This window comes from Microtus oregoni, unplaced genomic scaffold (genome assembly GCF_018167655.1).
Source record: "Microtus oregoni isolate MIOR12 unplaced genomic scaffold, Mior012 000003F_ref0000135, whole genome shotgun sequence".
Taxonomy (NCBI): Eukaryota; Metazoa; Chordata; class Mammalia; order Rodentia; family Cricetidae; genus Microtus; species Microtus oregoni.
In genome coordinates, this window is record NW_024543062.1 from 2,959,434 (window position 1) to 2,972,377 (window position 12,944).

The following is a 12,944-nucleotide window of genomic DNA, read 5'->3' on the forward strand; positions in this document are numbered from 1 at the left end:
AGGTGGGTGGACTCATTTAAATTGCATGCATGCAAGTCACACGTTGGGAGTTGGCTGTGCCTCACGGGTCCACGGTCTGAGCCATTGCACTAGATGCTGCCTCACAGGCCATAGAGCGGTGAGTCTTAGCTTGAGGCACTCTGCAAGTTGTCTTCCTGACCCCGGGTCCCTGCCTACATCAGTAGCCTTGCAGCTTTCCGGCAGTGTGTGGACTCTGATTGGCCCTTGGGTACATGCATGTGTGATGTATGCAGACCTTTGTGCTCACAGACGTGAATATTCCATCTGGCCTGTGCCCTTGATCACAAGTGACAGAAATCTTACCCTGAGATTAGCAGCAGGCATGTGTATTCCCTGGTCTAGTTGGAAGTCCAGGGACAGCTATGAGGCCCCACTTGGCCTGTCGTGCTGCTTGTCCTCCCTACTTTCCCAAGCCCGACACCAGCTGTGTGGCTTATGTTTCTGCCCTGACACTTTAAGGGTCTGCTCAGATGTCAGTCACAAGTGTCAGATCCCCAGGTCACCCACACTCCCATCCCACCACCCTTTTTCAGGCTTGGGGATTCTCAGAAGTCAGGAGAGTGTCTCCACTTAGACTCCTGGTTTCTTCTGACACATCCAGCCCAGGAGCAGCTGGGTGGAGGGTGCTCAGAGCAGGCAATGTTGGGGTTCACTCTCTTCAGTTACACCACCCTCCCACCACCTTGTTGCAGTCACCAACCCCAAAGTGTCCAAATCCTTCTGGGAAGAGCTTCACAGCCCAGCCCCAAGTCAGTGGTTGGGGATAGGAATGTCTACCCTCTGTTTTCTAGTCCTTTTGTGACCAGCTCCAGTCTGAGCATGGTGGGGTTGGACCAGCTTATCTCTTGAGCAGAGGAGCTTGTTGAGGATACCAGTAGACATGCCTGTCACCCAGTGGAGCCCAAGAGTTTTAGGGTTCTGCCAGTAACCAGAGTCCGAAGCCTAATGCATTTGGTCTTTTTTCACGTTAGCCTGGTCCCCTGTTCATTTGTCCTGGGGCTGGCCGCTCAGATGTTGTTGTGACTTTGAGGTGCCATCCTAGGTTTAGTGTTGCAACAAGAGACAAAAAAGTAGTCTTCTTTGAGTCTTTTCTGGAAATGGAAGGCTTTTCTGGGGCCCCAGTCCAGCTGATCCCCTTCAGTGACCAAAATTGGGTATGTGCCTATTCTGATCATATACTGATGGAAGATGGGGTTGCCATAGTGAACCCAAGGTCATTCTATGTGTGATTGAGTTACCTAAGGCCAGCGGGACTGGCTTCTGCAGAGCCAGAGGGAGGGGCCATGTGCAGTGATCAGGGCAAGAGCCTCTAGTGCCCTTGCATGGACAGACACTGGGGGGAACATGGAGCTGACCCGTTTATTGTTGATGATCCAGCCATAGCCTTGTCTTTTTGTGGAGACAGTGTTTAATCATTTATTACTAGCCAGAAGGAAGGGTTTCTCATATTGAGTGCTGATGTCACTCTGAAAATTGGCTTCTAGAAGCATCTGGTTATGTTGGACATAATCACATCCATTTACTTGAGGAAGCTCACATGATAAAGATTGCCTTTTGCTTTCAAAGCCACTGTCAGATGAAACGGGCGTGAAAAGTGATTTGGAATTAAAGCTTGAACGTTTGCCTGGTGATCCTCTTCATTTTCCTCTGACTTTTATGAAACGGAATGAACTATTAAAGGGAAGGAAACCTGTCTGTGATTCCCTCCCACCCAGAAGTTAGCTGTTGTGACCAACACAGTAAGACTCGGGTCTGCCTGAGAGCCACGGGGCAGGGGGACCCATTGGTACACTTTTCACCATACCTGGCTTGTGTTTGCCTGTGCCAGGGGCAGGCAGGGCTGGGGGTCCTCTGAGTCAGTACACCTGTAACATCAGGGCATCCCATGGGTATGCCTGATGTTTCCTTCTCTTCTGTATGATGCCATGGTTCCTAGTGAGCAGATCTCAGGGAGGAGAGGCATGGTCCATAGTAAGTATTGCCTCTGCCTCCCGGGGAACATTTTTCCAAGATGAGTTGTTTTTGGGTTTTTATGTGCTGGTCTTCTGTGCCTGGGTTCATGTGGGACCTGTGACTTAATTGTTCTCTGTGGCTTCTGTAGCCTGGAAGTAGGCTTTTCATGGAGCTGGCTAAGCACTTGCCTGGCTTGTGAGGCTTGCAAAGCTGAGCTGCTGAGCTGAGGAGTGGAGAGGCAATAGCTGTGGGGTGCTGGGCCTAGGTTTCCGAGGTCCTCACTATCAGACTGGGGCAGGTGCCACTTTTAGTAAGGTAGGAACCAGTGGTCACTGTGGAGTCCAGTGCCATGTCTGGAACCTGAGATGGCCTAGTTTAAGGTAGTTGTTACTCTGGTAGGGTGGGTGGTTACGAACCTGGGTCCTCTGGTGCATCGTGTTTCAGGCCACTCAGGAGATGAGCCGAGACTCTGTGTTCCCAGCCAGTTGTGTATTGAGTCCTGGGCCCTGCCTTTCCCTTTAATGTGGGCTCCATATGGAGTCAGATCTCAGAATGGAGCTAGGCCTTAGCGGTTGGGCCCCTCAGCCTTTGGGTCCTGGGCTTTACAGGGCAGGTCTCCACCATTTTGTTCACGGGACCAGGAGACTCTGCAAGGTCAAGCATTTTCCCTTGGGCTTTTGAAGACAGTTAGGCAGATTCAGATGACATGGAGAGGAGAGAACAAGGTGCAGCCCGCATGTGCTGTAGAGGGTGTCACAGGTGGGCCCAGCTTTCCACAGGAATGGGCATGGCCCTGTGGGTGACGTGTAGTTGCTGAGGAACAGATCATCAGTACGAGCTCAGGTCATGTTCTAGAGGGCTGTGGTTCTGGTCACATCTCATGGTTAAGCAAGGTAGTGGCCTGCACTCCCATCATGCTGTGTATTTGTCTGCTGTTCTACCTATTGACCATGTCTGAATCTTGCAAACAAAAGTTTGCTTCTTTTGTGGCTTTCAAACCCTTGCCCTGAACTTCATAAGCAATGGCTTGATTCTGTTTTTTTTTCTCCCTTCCTGCCCCACTCTTCCTTTCCCTTCCTCTTTCCCTTAATTCATTATCCCTCTAGTCCTTCCTTTTCCCTTCTCTCTCTCTCTCCCTTCCCCCCTTCTCTTTCTCATCTACCTTCTCACTTCCTCTGGTCATCCTCTCTTTCATCTTTCCATCTGTCTTCCACCTCTTGTCTTTTCCTCCTCTTCCTCAGCCCTGTTTTGCTGTGAGGAAAGTGTAGACTTTGTTCAGTGTGGTCTCAGGATGCCCATGATGCTCATTGACTGTTGGAAGACAGGACTCCCGCCCTATCTTTCTTCTGTGAAGAGCATGGCAGCACCTCCAGTCTTGGGGGCATTCACTCAGGTGTACAGCCCCTCCCAACCCGGCATGTAAGTCATCTGCCTCTGCCAACCCTAGCTGTGTTCGAAAGCTGGCATCAGGCACCCCTGCTGGGAGCCAGAGAGTGAGTGTTGTGTGTAGGTCCGTTTGCTTGGGGTGCGAGGATTTTGTGTGTTGGCTGCAGTCACCTCAGCAGGCCCGTGTGTGGGGGACGGAGCCATGCCTCTGGGAAGGCTGCTAAGCAGGGCTCTGAGGTTCAGGGCAGTAGGGGCCTCACCAAAGGAGGCAGAGCCACTGATGTCATCTGCCTCTGGGAAGATCAGATGATGTCACACCCTGGAGTTTCCAGCTAGCCAGAAGCAAGGCAAGTGCTTCTTTCCTTTGATCTCACCTTTGAGGTGGGATGGCCGTGATCCTTAGCTGCTTAGGTGTGGTTCTGAACTCATTAGACTGAAACAGATTTTTTTTTTTTTTAAAGACATTGTTTTCTTATGTTTTCAAGACTGATCTAGGACTCCCTGGAATTTCCGGTGTAGCCTATGCTGGCCTTGGACTCTTAATCTTGTTTCCTCAGCCTCCCTAGTGCTGGCGTAAGGTGCTTGTTGTCCCATTCAGTTGAATTTATTTTCTCTTTTATCTGAGTGTTTGGGTGAAAGCCCAAAGGTGCGGCTCACACTTCCTCCTAGAGGGTGCTGGGGTTTTTGAGTAGCAGGAGGTGGAGGTGGGGGCTGGTAGAGGGGAGTAGGGGTTGGGGAGAATGTTACAGGGCATATATGGATGGAGGCATGGACAATGTGGCCTGTTCGGTAGGCGGAAAGCATCTGGTAGTCTTTGCTCAGGTGAATGTTGTCTGTTGAAGTGGAGAACGTGTCTCTGTGTGGCTTTGTTGGGGACTGCATCCCTGGTATTGGTCAGTTCTCTGATTCGTGAGGACCAGATGGGAAGGGTCCACGTTCAGGATATGTGCAACCAGGTTGGGAAGATTCCTGCTTGGTGGACAAAGGGGTGGCTTTCCCAGTGGGCACCAGTAGGGGATCCTCAAGGAGGTGCTGGCTGTACATTCCCATTGAGGGCAACTGTGAGCCATCAGGCTGTGCCTGCTCCCCTTCTCACCCACTGTGCACTGCTCACAGGCACCATCCATCATGGATATGGATGGGGCTGTCAGGGCCTGCCTGTGCATCCTCGGCACCTTCGCACAGGATCTGATTACAGTGTCAGGAGCCCTGCCCTCTTCGCTGTGCCAGCTTTGCCTCTTGTCCTGTAGGGCTGATTTATCTCTTGGCTTTGTGGCTAAGGGTTTGTTGCCTGGGGTTTGGTTGTAGATGTTGGGTGTGTCCTCTGTTCACTGTCCAGCACTGCCCGAAAGTCCCCTCTGCTCTTGCTGGGGCTCTTTAGAGTCAGGAGTCAGGGGCCCAGATCTCTACTGTGTCACCATTATTACTTCCTGGCTTCCTGTTGGCAGTGCTGAAGTGTTGTGGCTGAGTGTCAGACAAGAGGCTCACTGACTACTCAGTTAAGTTATCATGTAGACAGACACTTACAGGATGGTTCCCTGCGCCTTGTGAATGTTGACAGAACCAAGAAAACTTGTGCAGGGATTTGAGGGGGTTTCTGTGTTTTGCTGGATGGGGGAAGGGGTGGTAGAGAGAGCAGGGCCTCTTTGTCATCTGTGATGGGAGCAACCAGCGTCCTTGGGTGTTTCATTGCTTGGAATACTCTTCCTAGGCAGTGTCTGATTTGTCCTAGGTAGGTATGGTCCCCATTCCCTCAACCATTTTCAGAAGGTGAATTTGAACCCCAGTGAATCTGCAGGGAGGCAGTAGAAACAAAACTAGAACCAGTCTGTTAGTCACCTAAACATCCATTCTACAGCTCTGGTCAGAACCCAGATTGCCAAGGAAGTCCTGACACAACTTTTGTCTGGGTCATTTCAAGTTTTCCAGCCTGCCACCTCCTGAGATGCTCATGTAAGGCAGAGCCACTGGGGCAAGCTGTGTAGTGATGTGGACATGGATGCTTCTCCCCTCCACTCTGCCTTGTCTGCCATCCATGTAGGCCAGGCTGAGCTCTTGGAACTGAGACACGCTTTTTCCAGCCAGCTCTCATGAGCTACCTGCTCACACCCAGGGCTGCACTTGCTGTGGCCTCACCTTGTGGCTACAGTTCAGATAATCTCCTGCTGCTCGGCGGAGCATCCTGTGCCTGCAGACCTGGGGCAGGATTTGGGGGCCAGACATGTTGAGTCCTGAGGTTCCTGTTATTCGGGTCGTTGTCAACACCTGCTTGTCTATCAGAGGGGCCTTAAGAGGAAACAGTGAGTGGCGGGTGTTACCCCATCTGTGCATGGAGCTTGTGCCCTGACTTTCTCCATTGGCTCCCAAGAGTCAGTTAAGTTCAATATCGGAGTCATAATTTTTGCCTGTTTGTCTAGAGCAGTTAGGCCACCCTCTCACAGCATCTTGTAGTATAATGAGGCCTTGTCACCTGTGTGAGTCGGTGCCCGCATGAGTTATAATGCTCTCGAGCTGTCTAGAGGCCAGCAACGCCAGTGACAGGTGCTCAAGATTAATGATGTAGGGACATGTTTTGTGCCTCCAAGGGGGTGTCACACCGCCACCATGGAGCTGTGATGGGGGTGAGCAGTTATTGCTGGCTCCAAACTCAGGTTGCCTGTGCTTGGATCTCAGGTCCACCTCTGAGGAGCACTTTGTCCTTGGACAGTTTAATCAGCCTGTCCACAGTGAAGGCACCTTTTCAGGTGGGGTGTGTACAGGAGGGTGAAGGATTGACCATAAAGGATATAGGCTGGTGTCTGGAACAGTAAACAAGGGCCTGAGTAGACACCGTAGTCATCTTTATTGTCATCTGTGTTTGTGGAGCCATCGTGAAAAGGTTCCTAAGACATGACAGCCCCGGTACTGGAGTGTTCCCAGTGGGCACCACAGGCAAGATGAGTTTTGGTGGATGACTGCTGGTGATGGCCAGGCCTGGAGATGACTGCATGACTATGGAGATGATGTTGGAATTTGTTATGGTTGATTGGGTGGGCAGGAGAGGAGCAGCGAGAAGCCAGCCCTGGCCTGGCTCATCTCCATAGCCTTGCCCCCTGCCAGGTCTTATGCTCATTGCAGCCATTTACTGTTTTGGCATGAGCTAGCTCCTGGGCTTGTCAGGGACAGAGGCGGAGGCTTTAAATGTCCATCTGTTTCTTTCCACCAGCGTGAATGGGCTTTGGCAGAGCAGTTGAGTCAGCTTGCCTCTGGTGGGCTCTCTCCACATGTCCATGGCAGCCCCCACTGTGTGTTTCAGGTATGCAGTGGGATCTGCTCACTGTGACCACAGGCCTCTCCTCAGCGCTTCCAGACCAAGTTCCTTCAGGGGCCGCCAGTCACGGTTTATGTGCCTCTAGAGACTTGGCTGGGGCCTTGGGAGGAACACTCCGAGAGAGGCTGTACTTTCCTTCCTGGGATAGGGAGGCCATGTCCCTTGTAGCCTAGGCTTCCCTTCATTTGTAGATTGGTTGTATCAATACTTGTTTCTGAGCTAACTGTTGTCTGGGCTCCTTATGGAGCTGTGGAGGCTTAGGCTGTTGGCTGAGCTCCCTGGCTTTCAGTTTAGTACCCAGGCTGTGAGTAATGGTGTATGGTTACAAACACTTATGTTTCCAAAACTCAGCCAGGGTGGGCCCTGCATGGCTGGCCAGACAGACCTGTCTTGCCACCTGCTTTCTGTGCAATGATCTGTCTGTAATGGCCTCGCCATCATCCTTCTAGGCCCGGGCCTGTGCCCTATCTCAAGTCTTGTTGAAGTGCATGCTTGTTTTCTCCATTCTAGGACTCACGCCACTCTCTGTCACTGCTTTATCTAAAGCGACAAACTGTGTCATTCTTTTCTACACCTGCTTTCTGCACAGCTGTCCAAGGGATGCTTTATGACTCAAGTCACGCCATATTGTCCCCACACCTGAGTTTTCCCCTGGTGCTGTGTCTCCAGAGTGGGTGCAGCTTCCTTGCCAGGCTGCACAGTACCAGCATCCTCTGCTCCTGTGCTGGCTCAGTCCAGGGTCTGTGCACCCCCTCCTGGCCGCCTTTCCACCCCTCCCTGATGTGCCTTAGTGTTATGCTTTCAGCCTTGTGTCTTATTTCCCCTTGTGGCTTGGCAAACCCATCAAAGCTAGGATTCTTGTTTAAATGAATATACATTTGCCTCTGCCTAACGGTGTCTGTGTCCATCTGCTTGTCTGCCTCAGTGCAGGGTCTGTGCCTGGCTTGTCTGACAGTGAGTCTGACAACATTGCAGCCACAGCACATGCTCTCTGCAGTTGAGCTGGATGAGCCAGAGCTATTGACGGATGCACAGGCCTGGGCTTATACTGTTGAGTTGGCTGTGGCCTGTAAGGCCGCCTGCATCTTCCTTCCCTGCTGTCCTCTGTTCCCTGTCACTTGGGCTCCTGTTCTGCCAGAGGTGGCAGCAGCTGAGCTTGGGAGTTGGTACCTTATATTGCCTGTGTCTGGTCTGGCACTTGGCATTATCTGTGGCATCTGTCACAAGTTACTCTAGCCCACCTCCTTCAGCCTAGGGCCTCTGAATGGCTTAGGACTATGAGCATGGCCACACCCCATTCCGATTAGTGCCTAAGCAATACATGGTACCTGGGAGGCAGCTTCTGTGCCAGGGCTGAGGCTGTGCCAAGCAGGATGAACTAGAGTTCGGCTCTTGTAGGACTTGTGTGCACTGGGCCTCAGCACAGGCCTGATGTCAGTGGGGATGGTAATACAGAGTGCTGGGCAGCAATGGTGTCATCCTGGGCTGCTTGCAGAGAGAAGGGGTGAGATGAGACATTGGGGGAGGAGCCAAGGTATAGCGTGGGTGCGTGCGTGCGTGCGTGCGTGTGTGTGTGTGTGTGTGTGTGTACGCATGTGCAGGCAAGGACATGATGATACAGAAGTATGGAACCTGTGTATGCATTTCACTAGCATATATGGCTATGAAAGTAGATGAGGGGACATTTCTTAGTGGATGCGGGTTTTGTTTGGATCCTGTAATACCAGAACTGTTCGTTTGTTTATTTTTTGGTGTGGGGGGAGCAAAATAGAATGAAAAGTGACTTGAAGTGTACACTGAAATGTGGAGAGCAGCTACCCAAGTGTGAACCCTTCTGCAGCCCTAGTGGCATGGGGCAGGGGCATATTGCCCATAACTGCCCTGCAAGGGGCATGCTGCTCTTAGCCTCCTCCAGCCCCAGGACTGCCTGGCCAGGAGGCACGGTCACACGGGGAGAGGTATTGTGTACTGTTTGCCTCTCCACCCCTCCTTATGACAGTGGGCTCCATGGCCCTTCTTTGGATGCTGGGGTGCCTCATCGGAGAACCTGCCACATTCCCTCCATCCTGATCCTCTTGTATGCCAGTCCTGCCTCCTAGGAGACACTCATGTAGTAACCTGGGCTTGAACCTGAAGGCTGCCCACACCAAATTGATCTGGTCTGGTTTTGACCTTGGTTGCAGAATGCACTAGGCATTGTGGGCTGCTTTGCTGGTGGACTGGTTTACCTACCAAGTTATGGCCCCAGCCACCATCTTTTCCTCTGACACGCTCACCAGACAAGGGCTTTGAGCATGGTTGTGTAGCACTCCGCCTGAAGTCTTGTTAGTATGTGCCTTAGGAAAGTCACCTTCCATCTGGTAGGTTTGGGTGCCATAGAACAGACCCAGTGTGCTGCTATTCCATGTTAGGGACTCAGCGAGCTGGTATCTGATACCATACTTTTTATACAGTTCCCTTAGCACACTGTTCTGAAGGGAACATAAGGGCAGGTGGGACATAGAGTCTGAAGTGTGACTGGTAGCTCCCACAGTACTTATCATGTGTAGCTGGGGACTTTTGGCCCCTCCGCGCAAGTTTGCCTGTCTTTTTTGTTTTGAGATACTCTCTCTTCTTGCCTTTTTTTTTTTTAAAGCAGGAACAAACCCAGTGGCACTGCCCCAGAGCTGTGTATATGTTGGAACTGGGCCTGGTTTAAGCTCTCGACACAGGGCAGCCTCAGAAGGCCTTGGCAACTGGTTGCAGTGCCCAGCTTTGGACATGAGATGGTGCCTGTAGCACTCGGAGCCCTGCCTGCTTACTCCTTGAGGCTTCCTTCTGGAGCCTCCCCAGCAGTGTCATTCGAACCAAGTCTATAAATTTTGTGACCAATTAATTAGTGGGAGGGCGGGAGGGGGAGAGAGAGACTGGAAAGACCTTGTGATGAGTGGCCATCTGTCACAGGTGTCTCCCTGGAGGGTTTAACTCTCTTCCTGTCCTGTGTACTCTGTGATCTTTGCCATCGAGTTCTTTGGTGAGTGCCATAGTGTGTGTGTGTGTGTGTGTGTGTGTGTACACACACATAGTGATATAAACCCCAACCCTAGCTTGACCTTGGCCCTGTTTAAGACGCTCCTCTATTTCAGGCTGCCTCTGTTCTCCTGCTCTGCCTTGAGACCAAGTCTGGGTCCCCCATCCCCCAAAAAGCACACCCAGCCCATCCTGGGATCGAGAGCCAGGTCTGGGTCTTTTATTGAATGTTCCGAGTTCCCTAGGTATGTCTACCTGTTCTTGATCGTGGTCTAGGGAGGCCTAACTGTGGGGGTGAAAGACCATTGCTGATGGGCCCTGTGTGTGGTGGGTAATGGACATGCTCCTTCTTCACGGCCAGATTGCTGGCCTTCTATGCCTACTCTGTGTCCTCCCCCACTATCCTGGAGTGGGGGAGGGCCAGGGTTCTGGACCTGTTTGCTTGTTTGGCTCTTCAGCTAGGGGAGCTGCCATTAACATTTCTTACCCGGACTGTTGCTTTGTGTGTCTTGCATATCCATATTTAAAGTGGTATTTACATATTCATAGATTTTTAAATAAGTTCTTATTGTTAAGGGATGTAGAAATGGATAAAATGTGAAACTCCCTCTTCTATTCAAGCACCAAAGAAAACTTCACCCCCTCCTACCCTGAATGCTGTCACTTTCTGAGTGGTTAGCTCTGTTGCCATGGAGATTATTCTGGAAGTCAGCTGTCCTGTCCCATGGTCCTCTTTCAACTCTGCCCTGCCTAGCCCATGTCCAACACACTGCGCGGTTCAGTAGTCCACTTCCCACAGCCGTGCCGTAAGGTCTTGTCACACTCTGGGTCCCTCTGGCATGACCCTTACCTCCTGATGGAATCCTGGAGACACCATCTCCATTTTTGTCCGTGTGTGTGTGTGTGTGTGTGTGTGTGTGTGTACATAAGGCCAGGGGTTTGCGTTGCTTTCTCCTTTAACCTCATTTTTTTTCAGAGAGTCTCTTGCTGAACCTGGAGCTGGCCTGACTTGCCCTAGTGTCCTGTCTCTACCTTCCCAGTGCTGGGATTGCAGGCATCACTATTACCCCTGGCTTTAGGCGGATATTGGGGATCCATATTCAGGTGATGCTTGTATTACAAGGACTTTCCCACTCTCTTCTCATCCACTCCCTACCCCTGTTCCCACATTTCCCTTCTTTTGGAAGAAAAGCCTAAGACAGATAAGGCTTGTCATTTTGGTAGTTAAATGCCCCTGCCCTGGCCTCAAGCACTCCTTGCTCTGCAGCTGGTGCCTAGGACTTTGAGGGACCGGGTACCTTGCAGTTCCCTTTTCTGTGGAAACAACCACTCTTTTCTCCCTATAGGCTCCCATGAAGGCCATTGTAGTTGGATTTTTCTTTGGGTTGCCAGTTCCCAAATAGGAACATAGAGACTTCTTATTAATTATGAAAGCTTGGCTTTAGCTTAGGCTTGTCCCACTAGTTCTTATAACTTAAATTAACCCATTCATATTAATCTACATTTTGCCCCGTGGCTTTTTAGCCTTTCTTTCATTCTGTATGTCTGACTCCCTCCATGCCTCGTTGGCATCTCTTTTCTTTCTTTCTCAAGCCTAAATTTATCCTCCTACTTATTCTCCCTGTCTGGAAGTCCTGCCTATACCTCCTCCCTTGCTGTTAGCTGTTCAGCTTTTTATTAGACCAGTCAGGCACCTTAGGCAGGCAAGGTAAAATAGCAGTGCATCTTTACATAGTTGAACAAATGCAATATATCTTTATATAGTTAAAACAAATGTTCTTCAACATAAACAAATGCAATGCTTCTTTACATAGTTAAACAAATATTCCACAACAGGTCATAGGTCAGAGATGACCTAGCATTGCTGGTTTTGCATCTTGGAGCTGTTTGACTTTGCTTCTGGAATATCTGTGTATGGGAAGCCCAATGGAGACACTGAGAGAGTAGAAGAGCCAAGGAATTAGATTCAGTGGGCTAGCCTTGTCTGGAGGTCAAGTCTGGGTAGGCACTTTGGGTCTAGAGACCAGAACTGTACGATCCATAGAGATCTGACTGCTCTCCTGGTCAATGGCTGGCATGTGGCAGTGGATTGACGCAGGACACTAGGGTATGAGCAGTGAACACATGATTGGAAGTGTCTTCAGGGACTCTACTTGACATTGCTTTGACAGAATCAGACCTAGAGGGCATAATTTTTGGTCTCTGCCTTTTCTCCCTTTTTTTCTAAGCATGACATCGCGTTTTGTCATCTCAGTGAGGTCTTTGTTGACCATGGTGTCTGGGAAGCCCTAGAAGACAACAATAGACGTGACTGCATCCATCAGCAGTGGAAGCTGATGTGCAGAAAATGAGATGAAGGAAGCAGCAATTGAGTGCTGTAGTCTGCATTCCAAATAGCTTAGCTATTTCCACTGAGACTACAGTCACTGGGCACAGCTGAGCACATGGCACCCCTTTCCCTGCCAACAGCCCGCAGGCCTCACCTGCACTGCTGAGCGCCTTTGCTATGACTGGAATGAAGAAACACTGCTGGCATTCCTTGGGACTCCTCAGGAGTGGCATCACTTTGCCTGTCACTAGAGGGCAGTGAGGGCTGCCTACTTTTGTCACTGAGTGGTGTAGAGGGAGTTGGCATTGGCCAGGTTCCTGGTGACTGAGCTGCCACTAGGTCCTCTGTGTAGATACTCTAACTCTGGCCTGTCCTGGCTGGCTGTCTTGATGTGGTGCTCTGTGGCTTGGATGGTTCTCAGGACCAGAGTCCAGGGAGGTAGCCATTGTTGCTGAGGACAGAGGTGCCTCGCTGCTGGGTTTGGGATAGGCAGCTTTCTTGCTCAGCAATCTTGGTTGCAGACCCATGAGTCTTTATTTTATTTTATTTTTATTGATTTTTATCGAGCTTTACATTTTTCTCTGCTCCCCTCCTCTTCCACCCTCTCCCATGGTCCTCATGTCCCCAATTTACTCAGGATATCTTGTCTTTTTCTACTTCCCATGTAGATTAGATCTATGTATGTCTCTCTTAGGGTCCTCATTGTAGTCTGGGTTCTCTGGGATTGTGATTTGTAGGCTGGTTTCTTTGCTTTATGTTTAAAAACCGAGTGAGTACATATGATAATTGTCTTTCTGGTTCTGGGTTACCTCAATCAAAATGATATTTTCTAGCTTCATCCATTTTTCTGCAAAATTCATGATGTCATTATTTTTTTTCTGCTGTGTAGTACTCCATTGTGTAAATGTACCACATTTTCCTTATCCATTCTTCTGT

At 50.4% G+C, this 12,944-nt stretch overlaps 1 protein-coding gene across 1 annotated transcript in view; it reads left to right on the top strand.

Moving 5' to 3' along the window:
* Positions 1-12,944, top strand: part of Mad1l1 (mitotic arrest deficient 1 like 1) — a 320,097-nt gene that overhangs the window by 62,887 nt on the left and 244,266 nt on the right. The gene's annotated exons all lie outside the window — the stretch shown is intronic.